Raw genomic sequence first — 16,146 nt, forward strand, 5'->3', positions numbered from 1 at the left:
GTGGTATGAATTGTTGGGAATCTTCTGCGTGCAGGGAGAATTCTAGTTGGAGGCAAATCCACGTTTGCGTTGCTAGATTCAGGACCACGCATTCGTTTATCTCCCGAGATTTTATCAGACGGATAGGCATTACACCGGAGGTTGTAGACTGTGGTTACGATGTTACCATGCCATCCGGACAGATTATCACTACCACTAGTGTCATCAGGAATCTGGAATTGGAGTTGCAGGGACACTCCATTCGAGCAGATCTAGTGGTTCTTCCATTGACTGGGTTTGACTTGATTTTGGGTATGGACTGGCTATCAGTTAATGGAGCTTCGATTGATTTCCGACGTAGGACAGTGTCAGTGAAGCCAGCAGGAGGTGAGATGTTTACTTTCTTTGCATCTCAGTCTAGCAGTATTCCTCAGACGATATCACTTGTTCGTGCGAGGAAACTGTTGCGTCATGGATGTCAGGGTTTTCTTGCTAGTGTGGTCACTACCTCAGATGTTTCTAGCAGATCTTTATCAGATATAGAGGTGGTACGTGACTATCCAGATGTTTTTCCTGACGATGTTGCAGGAGTTCCACCAGTGAGAGAGGTGGAGTTCAGTATTGAGTTGTTGCCGGATACTGTGCCTATCTATAAGGCACCGTATCGACTTGCTCCTACAGAAATGAGAGAGTTGAAGGAGCAGATTCAGGAGCTGTTGGAGAAGGGCTTTATTCGTCCTAGCTTTTCTCCATGGGGAGCTCCAGTGTTGTTTGTGAAGAAGAAGGACGGCAGCATGAGATTGTGCATCGACTACCGAGAGCTCAACAGAGTCACAGTGAAGAATAAGTATCCACTACCGAGGATAGAGGATTTATTCGATCAGTTGCAGGGAGCTTCGGTATTCTCCAAGATCGATCTGCGATCTGGTTACCATCAGCTGAGAGTCAGAGATTCAGATGTGTCTAAGACGGCCTTTAGGACACGATATGGGCACTATGAGTTCTTGGTGATGCCTTTTGGGTTGACCAATGCTCCAGCAGTTTTTATGGATCTCATGCATCGTGTCTTCCAGCCGTATCTAGACCAGTTTGTCATTGTATTCATTGATGACATATTGATCTACTCGAGGAGCATTGAGGAGCATACACAGCATTTGCATACAGCCTTGCAGACTTTGAGGGAGCATCGACTGTTTGCAAAGTTCAGTAAGTGTGAGTTTTGGTTGGAGCAGGTGGCGTTTCTAGGCCACATTATTTCTAGGGATGGGATTGCAGTGGATCAGTCCAAGGTGCAGGCAGTGAGGGATTGGGGGATTCCAAAGAATGCTTCGGAGATTCGTAGCTTCTTGGGGTTAGCAGGATACTATAGGAAGTTCATCAAGGGTTTTTCCTCTATTGCAGTACCCTTGACTTCCTTGACCAAGAAGAACGCGAAGTATAGTTGGAGTCCAGATTGTCAGAGGAGCTTTGATCAGCTGAAGGATGCACTTACTTCAGCACCGGTGTTAGCTATGACAGTGCCACATGAGGAGTTAGTGGTGTACACCGACGCGTCCAAGCTTGGTTTGGGCGCAGTACTTATGCAGAGTGGCAGAGTTATCGCATATGCGTCGCGACAGTTGAAGATTCATGAGCAGAACTATCCGACGCATGATTTGGAGCTTGCAGCAGTGGTATTTGCGTTGAAAATCTGGAGGCACTATCTTTACGGCGAGAAGTGCAAGATTTTCACCGACCACAAGAGCCTCAAGTACTTCTTCACCCAGAAGGAGTTGAACATGAGGCAGCGCAGATGGCTTGAGCTTGTGAAGGACTATGACTGTGACATTAGCTACCATCCGGGTAAAGCTAATGTAGTGGCAGATGCTTTGAGTCGGAAGTCGTCAGTGGTATCATGTTTGACTGTGCAGTTACCACTACAGGCCGAGATTCAGAGGTTTGGTTTAGAGTGCTATCCGAGCGGCCATGCACCGAGCTTGTCAGTGTTGACGGTGCAGCCAGTGTTGAGAGATCGGATTAGAGAGGGACAGTCCACTGATGAGGAGCTACAGCGATGGAGACAGAGAGATGAGGCTAGAGGTAATCTCTTGTATACAGTGGAGGATGGCATCGTTCAGTACCGTGGGAGGATGTGGGTACCGAACGTTGATCAGTTGAGAGCCGAGATTCTAGCAGAGGCTCATGCATCTCCGTACTCCATTCACCCCGGAAGTACGAAAATGTACCGAGACTTGCAGTTATTGTATTGGTGGCCTGGGATGAAGAGTGACATCGGGAGAGTGGTGTCAGAGTGCTTGACTTGTCAGCAAGTCAAAGCAGAGCATCAGCGTCCAGCAGGACTTCTTAGACCTCTCCCTATTCCGGAATGGAAGTGGGAGAATATTACGATGGACTTTGTAGTTGGCTTACCGAGGAGTACCAGAGGGTGTACAGCGATTTGGGTGATTGTGGATAGACTCACCAAGTCAGCTCATTTCTTGCCGGTAAGGACTACTTACACTTTGACACAGTTTGCAGAGCTTTACATCAGAGAGATTGTTAGACTGCATGGCATACCAGTGTCTATCGTGTCAGACAGAGATCCGAGATTCACCTCAGCGTTTTGGAAGAGTCTGCACACAGCTTTGGGGACTAGACTTTTATTCAGTACCGCTTTTCATCCCCAGACAGATGGTCAGTCCGAGAGAGTGATCCAGGTTCTCGAAGATCTTTTGAGAGCTTGTGTCATCGATTTTCGAGGATCTTGGGAGACTAGACTGCCATTAGTGGAGTTTACCTATAACAACAGCTTTCAGTCGTCTATAGGTATGGCTCCATATGCAGCACTTTATGGGAGGAGATGCAGATCTCCGGTGCATTGGGATGAGGTTGGTGAGAGGATTTTGTTGGGTCCAGAGATTGTGCAGCAGACGGCTGACATAGTGACGCAGATTCGAGACAGGATGAGGACTGCGCAGAGTCGGCAGAAGAGTTATGCAGATGCCAGACGACGCGATTTGGAGTTCGCGGTAGGTGATCACGTATTCTTGAAGGTGTCACCTATGAAGGGAGTAGCGCGTTTTGGGCGGAGAGGCAAGCTTAATCCGAGATACATAGGGCCATTCGAGATATTGGAGCGAGTTGGCACGTTGGCCTATCGTTTAGCTCTACCTCCAGGGCTAGCGGCAGTGCATAACGTTTTCCATGTATCCATGCTTCGGAGATATGTCTCCAATCCGTCGCATGTATTGGATTTTGAGCCCTTACAGTTGCCACCAGATCTTGTTTACGAGGAGAGACCAGTGCGGATTTTGGCTAGAGAGGAGCGGAGGCTTAGGACGCGGGTCATACCGATGGTCAGAGTCCAGTGGCTGAATCACTCGGAGGAGGAAGCTACTTGGGAGACCGAGGAGGATATGAGGACTCGCTACCCGGAGATGTTCGGGTAAGTACTTTAATTTCGAGGACGAAATTCAATTTAAGGGGGGGAGAATTGTAACACCCGGTATTTTTAATTACATAAATCCGCCTGCATAATTAGGATATTTAATTATTTAAAGTTATGATTTATGGGTTTAATAATTATGTGAATTATTTATGCATGATTTAAGTTATTATTAAGCATTTAACCCATAATTAGTGATTTTTATGATTTTTAGTATTTTTATTATTTAATCGCGTAGACGGGACCGTGGACGGACGAGATGACAACTTTCTAGCCAAATTATTTTATGAGCCTTTTTGGAGCCTTAAAATATTATTTTGAGTTTTACTATCTCAAAATTTTAAGTATTTAATTTTATTTAATTTTAGGGGTCATTTTTATCCAAAATTAGTCAAAATATTGACTTTTTAGTATTTTTAAAAATTCCCTACTCTAATATTTCGGGATTTATTTTTCCCATCAGATTACTTTTGTTATTAAGGATTTTTAAATAAGTGTTTTATGGTATAATATAATTCTAATTAAGTTATTATCCTAATTAAATTCTAATTAACCTAAAAAGCTAAACCTAAACTATCAAACCCTACGCCTCTCCTCCTCCATCAGCCGACACCCACCCCAACCATTCATCATCTTCTCCAATCGGTCTTCAGCCCTAAAACACCATAGGAGGTCGGTTTTCAAGGTTCCAAGCAAGCCGAAGTCGTCCCGTCGTCCCGAAGTCCTTCCTACGCGTGTTAAATCAATACCTACGGTGAAAGGCATGATCTTTTTCCCATTTTTACGCTATATCAGTATATATATCATGTAAGTTAAGGTATACATCTAAATCTTTTAAGTATTTTTCAAAAAAAATCGATTTAATGTTGTGCTGGTGCATTGTTCTTCGATTCTTTATGCATGCTCACGTTTTTCCTCTCCATGCTTGGTTCGGGGCTGAGGGTTCGGTCAGGTAAGGTCCTAGGGTGCCTAAGAATCGAGCCATGGCAGGGCTTGGGGCTGGGAAGGGCTCGGCCGAAGGGTTTCAAACAAGAATGGTGCAGACGGCGCAGGCTAGGGTTTTGGGTTCAGGGGCTTCGGGTTTTTGGTTTGGTCGTGCATGGGGCTGGGGCCTGGTCAGGTTAGGTCCGCCCGGACGTGGGCTACGTCCGGGCGGCGGCGCCCCGGCCAGGGACGGCCGGAGCCGGCCGGCAGCAGGCCAAGAAGGCCTGCTGCTCTCGGCCGAGTGAAAATGGGAGAGGGGGATCGGGTTGGGCTGGGTTAGGGGTCTGGGTCGGGTCTGAGTGGTCCGGGTCGGGTCGGTTAGGTAGTGGGTCGGGTTAGTGAGTTTGGGTCCGAGTTTGGTGGGCCGGGCTCGAGTCTTTTTATTTTTAAAGTATTTTACGAATTTATGTGTTTTTGGGTCAAATAAATTGAAATAAAATTATTTGGACTCCCAAATAATTTTATTTGGACTTTTAAAATTTTAATTAAGGTTGTCCATTAATTTTATGGGCTTTTGGGCCCATAAAAGTTAATGGGCCAGTCTTTGGGTTTTTGGGCCCAATGGGCCAGTTTAAGTGTTATTGGGCTTCGGGTATTTTTTAATGGGCTTAATTAATTTAATGGGCTTAAATAATGTAATTGGGCTTAGATTAATTAATTGGGCTTAAAATTTAAGTTATTGGGCTTAAGTATGTTAACGGGCCAGATTTAAGTTAATGGGCTTGAGTGTAGGGCCAGCAGTCCAGAACCATCCATGAGAAAATTGCATGTGTCCTGATTATATATTTAATTATTTTTATGCATTTAAGTTATTTTAATATTTATATGTTAGTAAGAAAATTAAATTAAATATATATGAAGGACACACACAATTTATTTAAGTACATGCATTCATGAAATCAATTTTTATGATATGATTTAATTTCTATGGTTGAGCAAAATAAAATATTTTAGGTGGAAATTGAAGTAGTGTGGCCATTTATGTATGGGCAGTTTCTGCCATTTATGTATGGGCAGTTTTCTGCCATTTATGTATGGGTGGTTCGCCACCAGCCTCGTACGATGGTTTCTTAGACTGATCAGTCGCACTATGGGTCACACTTACGGATAGGACCATTCGATGTTCAGAAAATAAATGCTCAATAACTTATGTATGTATGATATTATGTATGTTATGTATGTTTATTTATGTAAGTTATGTTATGTAAATTTTTAAGCATGCTCATTCATGTATATGTATGTATTAGTATTAAAGTGATTTAAATTATTTTAAACCCTTGTTAGTATGCATGTTGGGCCTCTAGGCTCACTACACTGATATGGTGCAGGTGAGTACATAGAGGAGCAGGTTACTCCTACCGGTGGTGAGGACGTATGAGCAGCGCTGCAGTAGCCCCGTGACCGTGACAGCTTCTGAGTCACCGTGCATGATGTCATGTGATACATTTTATTATATTTTTAGTGGTTGAGGTTTATGGGAATATTTTATTAAATATTTTAGTGCATGCACACTTTTTATTTATTTTATTCATGCAGTATATTTTTAATCATAGGGGTTGACTCAGATATTTATTTAATTTAAAGAATGCCTTTTATTTAAGTATTTAATTATTTATTTATTTAGTCATGTATTTATTTTAAATATTTTATTCTGTGCATATATGTATGGGCATATATGTACATGTTTTATCTAGTAGTAAAAAAAAAAAAAAAAATTTTCCGCATATTTATTTATTATAGAGTTAGGGTTGTTTCAGCAAGTCCCTGGAGAGAAATGCTAATTAAAGAATACGTTCCAGGTCATCTTGACACTTTGGCAAGACGCGCGTCCTTTTTGAAAGGAAAATTTGTAGAATGGTGCCATATGGCAGCATTACAGAAGAACTACAAGAAAATAAGGGATATAAATAAACGTTCACCTTTATGTTGTAAAGATAATGATCTTCCAACGATCATTGGAAACATATCACAGGGATTTAAAAGGAAGAAATTCAAAAGTAATCCCTACAATAAAAGAATGAGAAGTTCTTGGAAACCAAGAACATTTTGGTCCAAACAAAATGCCAGATCTTATAGGTCAGGAAGAAGAAGTGGACCTACAAGAACATCCCCAGTAACAAGCTCATCACAAAGCAGGGGAAGAACACCATCAAGAAGAACTTTCAGAAGAACTCATACAAGAGCAAGTGAAAGTTTCAAGGATTGCAACAGCTGGACATGTGGAGCAAGAGGACATATATCTACAAATTGTCCAGAAAACGAGAAAAAAAGAGTTAAACTCTTTGAAGCAACACCAGATATGGATGATGCGGTCTTCTTTCAAGATCTAGTCTAAGTATATCAATTTGAGGATATCCCCTCAGATGAAAGCATATACGAAGAAGAGATATTGTTTAGTCAAGAAGATTCTGAGGATGGATCAGAATCAGAATCAGAATAAAGAAGAAGTGTTTCGGCATGAAACATATGAAAGTTTGGCTGGATTCTTTAGCCAAACCACGATATCTCATAATATGGTCCAAAGGATTATGAGAGAAAATCCAACGTTACAAAAGTACCAGAGATTTTCGGCAGGACAAGTAGAAAGAGTCTTAGGAAACTTAAGGCTTAGACAAAGAAGACATAATTTGATTTACAAAGTATCCAGAAGGGAAATGGCAATCCCCATGGAGTTAACAAGTAATCAAATAGAGATGCAGTTAATTCCTTTTGAAGAAATAAGAGAGGAATTGCAAAAGTTGAAAGGTGAGTTAGCAAGGACGATGTCTTGGATTCATATTGGAGCAATCCAAATAATGATCAAGGCAACTTTTAAAGAAGGAATAGATTCACCCATAGATATCGTAGTATGCGATAAAAGAATAGGAAATATTCAAGATGCTGTCCTGGGTACTATCTCAGGAAATCTTTGTGCAGGAAAAATTGTAGGAGTTATCTATCCAAGAATAGCCTACAATTTAGCTGACAGGGACTTTAGTCGAGCCTTGACGTTGCATCAAAACTTCTAGGAAAAGAGACTAATGAAGGAAGGTAATAGACCATATTCTATTACATATCAAATTTCATATGCTCTTTCTAATACTCATCATTCTGAATTATTTATTAGAAATGAGTTCATTGAAATTCCAGAGATCTTTGGGAAAGTTTCTCATGCAATATACCCAGAAAGAATCAAGTTTCCTTTAATTCAGGAAACAGACATTCAAATCCAAGACAGACCGGTTCTATACATAGATCTTAAAATAGAACCTCGAAGGTTATCTTTTCAAGGAAACCGAATGACAAGTAGGAGATGGGACAAATCTCCTATTCAAGAAATTCCACCAGAAGAAAAGGAGTTTTCTATAATAGGAAAACTTAGATCTCCAAAAGGATGGAAAGAAGTGAAAATAGTATTCGATATTACAAGTCATCGGAACCAGTTCCCTTGTAACTCGATTTACTATTTGGAACAACATGAAAAAGGAACTTACCAAGGATTGATAAATATTGGAGAATTGGAAGTTCAAATATGTGGAATTCCAGGAAAATAAGTGGATCAACTCATTCTTGGCCTAGAGTTTCTGGAGGACCATAAACCATGGAAACGCCTTGAAAAAGGAATAGAGTTCATGGCAAAATAAAAGACTTGGAGGATTCAATAAGAATTCTACGAAATGGAAAACCAAGAGAATTGGATAAGGGACAATCCCTTAATCAGATTCGAGAACTCTGTTTACAAACAGAGGAAGAAGCAGCTGTTGAAATTAGTAAGTCATGAACATGATTTATTAGATCGCATTGAAGAGGTAGAAAGGAGTAACCATACTCTACCTTCTGAAGCCTTAGGAAGACTAAAGGTGAATAGTCTTAATCGGATTACTGAGTTACAACACAATCTGTTAAAAATGGCAGGACCATTTAGTAATCCCTTTAAAAAATGACAACAAGTCCTTTCTCCATATACATTCCGATAGGGATATTGTATGAACAATATAAGGCTGAATACTTTGCAGCTTATATTGATTCAGGAGCAGGAATTTGTACAGCAAAAAGAGGAGTCTTCCCTGAAAAATGTGAAGAAGATTTGCCAAAAATTGCTGGACGAGATTTCTCTCGAAGAATTTTAATTCTTTGCAAAGGAATAAAACAAGCAGAGATCCTTATAGAAGGAACAGGTCAGACACCTTGGTACAAGGTAAAGACACCACCAAATGCTAGAGTGTTCTCAAAATTTGATTGTAAGTCTGGATTCTACCAGATAAGAATGGAAGAAGGCAGTAAGAAATTCACAGCCTTCTCTACTCCACAAGGTATTTGGGAAGTTATGCCTATGGGATTGGCTAATACACCCCAGATATTTCAAAGAAAGATGGATAACCTTTTTAAATATTATTTCAACTTTATGTTTGTTTATATTGATGATATTCTTATAGCATCAAAAAATATAGACGAACACGTTAAACACTTAGAGATTTTCTCTAAAATTTGTAAACAAGAAGGACTGGTGTTATCTGAAAAAAAAGCAGTCATAGGAACAAGGAAAATTGAATTCCTCGGTATTGAGATTGATGAAACTGGATTAATTCTACAACCCCATATTGTGGAAAAGGTAAAGAATTTTCCAGATAAACTCAAAGATGTAAAACAACTCCAGAGTTTTCTTGGAGTAGTTAATTTTGCAGGGATGTTCATTAACAATCTAGCAATGTACAGAAAGGTGTTCAGTCCTTTGTTAAAAAAGGATGCTAGGTTTATATGGACCGATGACCATACTAAAGGGGTAAACCAATTAAAAGAGATATGTAAGAATCTCCCAAAAATGGCTATACCCGTAGATGAAGATGATCTGGTATTATTTACGGATGCCAACGACGATTGGTGGGCGGCAGTCCTTACCAAAATCACTCCAGATGGGGAAATACCATGCAGATACTGTAGCGGTCTTTTTTCAGAATCTGAGGCCATTAGATGGCATATCAACGAGAAGGAATTTTATGCGGTTAAAAGGGCTTTTGAAAAATGGCCATTATTTTTACTTGCTAAACAATTCACTCTGAAGGTTGATAACACCCAGGTAAAAGCTATCCTAAAGAATAAGATTGAATCTAAACCTGAGAAAGCTAGGTTATTAAGATGGCAAGCATTATGTCAAAATTATATTTTTGATATTGTTATTATTAAATCTCATGAAAATATTCTTGCAGATTTTTTAACAAGAGATGGAAGGCAGTGACGTGGATTCCATCCTGAAAATGCAGAGGCATCTCAGGGAACACCTTGGGTTGCTTCAAAACGAGTTCAACCAGTTAGCCATTAATGCTGAAATGGCCGGAAGGTTACAACAAGCTGATCGGATCAAAGTATCTAATCGAATTACAGGATGTATGCAAGCTCAAACACAACTATGGGCTGCTATTCAAGGGCCAATTGTGAAGGCTATAGAGAAACCATTGGTTTCTCATAAACAAGATATACTAAAACCATTGGTTTTACAAGAACAAGAAATACAACCACCGATTGTGAAACAAGATGTTGAGGAATCTAAAACTCAAGAAACAAGAGCTAATCTATCATCAGCCTTTGATGATCTGGATGAAGCAACAATTGATGAGGATAACTCATCAAGTCAACCCTCCGCCTTTGGGGTAAAAGAGGAAGAGATCAATCGTAGGCCCAACACTGACAAGGGAAAATCTAAGATTGATAATAATCCATCTATTATTTCTCCATTCCAGGTTTATCAACAGAAGTGGGAGAAATTGAATACAAGGAATGAAATCAACCCGAACACTTGCAGGGTTGATGTTGCAGGAATATATCCAAGGTTTTGGATAAAAAACAATGTCAATCCTAAAGAAGTAAAACTCTGGTATGAATTTGGGGCTTTGGCCTCAGTTTATACAACGTCACCAAGCTTTCTGGAGATATCACAGTTACCAAAATGGATTCAGGAAGCAGTCCAAGAAACATGGGCAAATAATGATCATTTTTCCAGAGGAGATGTGCTTGAGTTATATTTTTTCAGTGCAGCTCCAGAACCAACAGTGAAAGGATCACACAAACCCTTTCATTTTATCAAGCTGAGGAGACCTAATATAAACAGTCATAAATTTATCAAGGATCCTAAAACTGAAGAAATACCCTTGGTGTCCACTTTCGGGAAAAATGAGATCTCAACGAGAAGGGCATGGGGTATTTGGGTCTGTCTTACTGAGATGGACAAAGTCAAGTTTTCATTCAAATTTTATCAGAATTCTGTGAACGGATCGTTCCTGTTGAACACAATGACAGGAAAAACTACAGCATTTGCGGAAGAACTCTTCGAAAAGAAGAGAAATCTTTTGTGGAACAACAAGCTGCCGGGGAGTAAAGAAACTCGCCGAAAATTTTGTAACATGGCTCATATTGGACGATGGTCAGAGAATATCTGCCCAGAATGCCCAAATCAGAAGGAGCCAGAATTTGGAAAAACCTTTAGACCCTGAACGGATCGAAAGGATTTTTCCGAGACAAGCAAAGGTGGACAAGGACCACCAAAGATGCGTTTTCACAGGGGTCTACTTCAAAAGCAAAAGATGCCCCGACAACAATAAAGCAGGCATGTGAGGAGAATAAAGCCAAAAGAAAGTGGCAGGCATGTGATTCCTCCACTAGTAAAAGATGCCATCAATAATGGCATAAAAAATTCAAGACAGCTGCCTCCTCCACTAGTAAAAGATGCCATCAATAATGGCATAAAGAAATACAAGACAGCTGTAAGATTCCCTGAAGTTTCTCGGTGAAACGAGTGAAACTACAGCTATAAATACAGGCATTTGAGGAAGCTGAAGACATCGATCATTCCCTTCAGTTTTCTTACGAATAAAATTGTTGTAATATTTCTCTTTCTATTGTAATAAGTTTTCGTTTATGTATTTCAAGAATGAGGCTACTATGAGTAGCTAAACAAGTTGTCTTCTCCTCTTCAAAGGAGTTGATTTATGTAATAATATTATGTCTGAATAATTTTTCTAAAGTCTCTTGTTCTTTCATGTTCATATTTTATAATTAAATTTATATACCATACGCCTTAAGGTAGAAAACGAATTAAGGCTGTGCTGGGTGTCGTTGAAGGAGCTTGTGCAGAAACCATCTGTTGCGACTGCGTGGTTGGAGTGTGAGGAGCACTTCGTAAAACTTGGCAGGTATGACCCGACGACATTATGGTCAAAGAGGTATTTAAATTTGATTTACTTTACGGAAGCATGTTGGACCATAATCTAAAGTATATAGGCTGAAAACCTTACGCAACCAATAGTTTTTCACGACATGAACTGGTTCGATAGGTAAAACAACGCCAAAGTACAAAAGATTAGTTGAATACTTGTTTAATCAAAATTGGGGACCACTAGGGAGTGCAAACTAAAAAATTTGAATGTAGGGAGTTGGGAAAAATTTATGTTTAGGTTTAGGGATTTTAAAATAATTACCCCTTATTTTAATCAAACCAATTTCATGACATAATAAATCTTTTTCTTCTTATAGTTATACCATATCTAATTTGTGGATGTTCTTGCAACTTAAAATATTTAATAATTTTTGTCAAAAAAATATTTAATTATTAAATTTTCGAAAAGAGTAAATATCTAATCTATTTAATTAAATTCAAAATCCTTTCAAGAAATATTTTGAGAAGGGAAAGTAAGATTATCTTATAATAACCCCATAAATAAAATGATCTTATTTTAAAACTCAAGTATATAAAGAAATGACATATTAGTCTTATGAAAATATGAAATCATTGGATGGGGGTAATTTTGTAAGAAAACACAATAAATATACAAAATAAAATGTGATTATAAATTTTTGAAGTGTAAATATCATCTCCCTATTTTCAAATATAATCATTATTTTCAATTAATTTTTCATTCACCTATCAAAAGATTCTTTAACTGTATAATATCTTTATTTGACTCGATAAAAAGAATCACTATCTCAACGTAATACATTTTATAATTACTGTAAGAAAAAGAATTTCGAACAAACACCTAACTATTTTTTAATGTATACCCTTAAACTTAAAAGCACTGTCAGAAATATATATCCTGAAATTTCAGAAACTAAAAACGAGAGCTCATAAAAACACCTGAAGATTTTTTCCCAAAAAAAAAAAAAAAACCTGAACAAGGAAAAGCGACGAAATGAATATTTTACAAAATTCGATGTTTACTACATTATTGATTTGATGAATTGGACACAAAGACAAAAATGCTCAAGTTTTAATTGCTAATTTGTTGTAAAACAAACCCGTAATATATACTCGTCTAAAAGAAAAAATTGCATGATGAAAAGCAATCTCAAACTAGATGGTTTTTCTAACTACGGGGCTAATCATGTTCTCCAGAGGTTCCCTTCCCCTAGATAGCCTTGGATGATCTTCAAGGGAGGAAATCCCTTGGAGCTGCGGACTTGAGATATGAAAAATTCACAAGCTTATCTATACCTATATATTAAGTAAGAAGACCTTTTGGTCTCTTGGTATGCCAATAAATTGAAAAAAAAAATTTGTTCCTTCCATTGTCTCAATTTTTTCCCTCCATTATAATTTATTTATTTATTTTATTTAACTATTTCTTTTCTTTTCACCTCAATTTTTGTATTTAATATATAATACAATCATTTTAACTAACATAATTAATTGAAATATAGTTTTATTATAAAAACAAATTATTTAGCACGTAATGCGTGCAACAAGTTGCTAGTATATATATGATGTGAGAATTTTGGGAGGGATTTTATGCCCTTACAACCCGAAAACTGCTGAGCACTGCGTGTTGAAGCAAGGATGAAGGGAGATTAATTAGGATTTCACATCTACCGTCCTTCGCCCAAGCTTCTTTCTGCATTGGTGAAGTCCATAAATATTTGGTTAGTGTAATATTGCCGATGCCTCATTAACTCGGGTTTAGATGTCAAGGTCTCATACATTTTGGCTTAGATAGACAGAGTTAGGGACCGAGCCATAAATATAGTTCTGAGGCCTCTCTTAATCGAGCTTAGATGCCACAATCTCATACACTTGGGCTTAAGGTCACAGTCAAGGACTGAGCCAAAATATAATATTTTTTGAGTGCGGCACCAAAACCCTAAACCAATGCAAAAATAACCCAAAATAATAATAATTTGAATGCATGATGTATCACAATAAAATTATTATAGAAAATCCACCTCGTTCTCATCTCTTTAATCGGGAGATCGCAAATATCCATCTCCAAATGGAAAGAAAATCCGATCATCATCGTCCATAATATGCAACAAGATGTTCTGGACCAATGGTATTAATTTCAGAAAACTTCAACGGTTAGATTTTTTGAAATCGCGTTTTCAAACAACCCATACAGAAACTATGTGAGAAGAGCAACAGACTCCGTTCGGTCGAAAATATCCGAGTCTAACAGCATCAATGAATATGTCCACCATTCAGAATTTTTGAAAAGATGGTTTGAACATATGGTATAAATTTCGAAGAATTCCAACGGTTAGATCTTGCGAAAGCGCGTCTTAAAGCAGAACATGCATAAACTATGTGAGAAGAGCAGCTTCTGTTCGGCGGTCAAATTCCGATTCTACAAGATATCAATCGCAATCTTCACCGTTCAGATTCTAGATAACATAATTATAAATATGTGTGCGAAATTTGAACTCGATCCAAAGGTTCAATTCTTCTAAAATACTTTTGCAGGTTGCCTGATGTGCAGGCCATGCGAAAATTCGAAAACCAATGTTATCGTGCGAGAAGAGCAGCTTCTGTTCGGTGGTAAAAATCCAATTTTAACTGCCATGAATCATAATTTTCACCATTCATATTCTAAAAAACATAATTATAAATATTTATATCAAATCTGAACCCAATCCGACGGTTCAATTATTCCAAACTACTTTTGCAAGTTGGCCGATGTGCAGGCCATTCAAAAATCCGAAAACCCACGTTCTCTTATTCTCGTGTTGTTCTCTCATCAACATCTTAGGCTCGGTTCCCACAGAAGTCTCCAAATGTTAATATAGAAAAATATTGGGTAGACGTGACAACCTTTCTTAGTTAGAGCTTCCCCTTTTACCGTGGCTTCGTAACTCAGCCGGTTTCCTACACACAATAAACAGCTCGTGAATGTGCGTCGAAAGAGTTTTTCGACGTGACCACTCTAATTACTAAGTCAATATAGAGCTTATGGGAGAAGAAAACTCTAAGAAAATATGCATCTGCAATATATTGTGTATGAGATTGTGTATATTCTCAATGTTGTGTCAAGAATGAATCAAGCCTGGGTATTTATAGGCAAAGATTATAAGAGTCCTACCCAATTGAAAGCCAAGGAAGATTTGTTTCCTTTATGAATTCAAACTTTCATTTTTATAAAAATTCTTTACTTCTCCGGCTAGATATGCGGGGGTATCCAGATAAGAAATAATATATCTGATTTATCATCTTTCCAAACTCCACCTTGGTCCTCGGGTAATCTTTTCCGACCCCCCCCCCCCCTCGATCACGGGTCAAGACTCGAGCACTTATGGGGATATCATAACTCTTTATTAAAATTAAATTTGACCTCGTGTGCTTGCGAGCGATAGAAAACACGCAACGCCACTGAAGCAACATGGACGAGGAAGACACACTTGATAAATGATTCCTCTTTGTTATTTCTCCCTTGGGGGTGCTCTAAAGAATATGAAAATGAATGAAAAGAAGTAAAATGATGTGTTTATAGATGATTTTTTAAAAAAAATTACAACAACTAATTAAATTAGACGTTGTACAACGGCTAAAATGCAACAACCAAATTCAATCAAAATGGAAATAATAAAATATTTTAAAAAATAAAAAGGAAGTCGTACCTGGTGCGCACTTGCTGCTAATATTTCACACACGCAGATTGATGCGGGGAAGAACATTTCTTGTGGAAGACATTTGGGATGCCGTTTTATGAGAATTGCAAAAATACTCATGATAAAAAAATAAATATCTAGTTGATCATGAAAAGTTTTATAATTAATAAGAAATAGTGTACATTCCAAGGTGTCTATCTAACATTACTCAGATGTCAAATATTTATTCCTTAGTTATGTATGTACACCTAATTTATGTTTACTCGTGCATTTGCATATCGAATCCGCCGATGTCTTATTAATGAGTTTTGTACACGGTGACCGATGTGTCAAATAAGATAGGAGAGAACGAAAAGTTTCTCTTCAAGTGACAAACGGATAGTAAGTTGCACATTTGATAGCTCGTCATGTTATTTTTACTTTTTTATGTGTCGAGTGGGTAAACTGTGTTTTATTTGTTTGGATTTCAAAAGTTGTACTTCATGAATTAATATAATATGGTTTTTTCTAAAATAAAAAAATGATAGTAAGTAAAATAGGTGGGTGTTAATTTCCAAATTATCATTCATGATATATTGTCCATATTATTATTATTATTATTATTATTATTATTATTATTATTATTATTATTATTTTTTTTTTTTTTTTTTTTTTTTTAAAAAAAATAAAATAAAAGAAAGGGACGAGTGTTATCTGGGATGCTCGGTAATGCTGAATAATGGATACTCATGAGGGAAACTGGTATCGCTTTGTGAGGTCATGGCAATTGTCATTTTTACATTTCAACATACATTTGCTTACAACTTCTGTGGCTTGGGTATTTGGCCAAGCTTATTAAAAAGAGTTTATAAGCTTTTAGAGCTTAAAAACTGTTTTAGGAGTTTATACGTTGTTAGAAATTATTTTAAAAATAA

The sequence above is a fragment of the Henckelia pumila genome, chromosome 3, assembly GCF_033568475.1.
Source record: "Henckelia pumila isolate YLH828 chromosome 3, ASM3356847v2, whole genome shotgun sequence".
In the NCBI taxonomy this organism is placed as follows: domain Eukaryota; kingdom Viridiplantae; phylum Streptophyta; class Magnoliopsida; order Lamiales; family Gesneriaceae; genus Henckelia; species Henckelia pumila.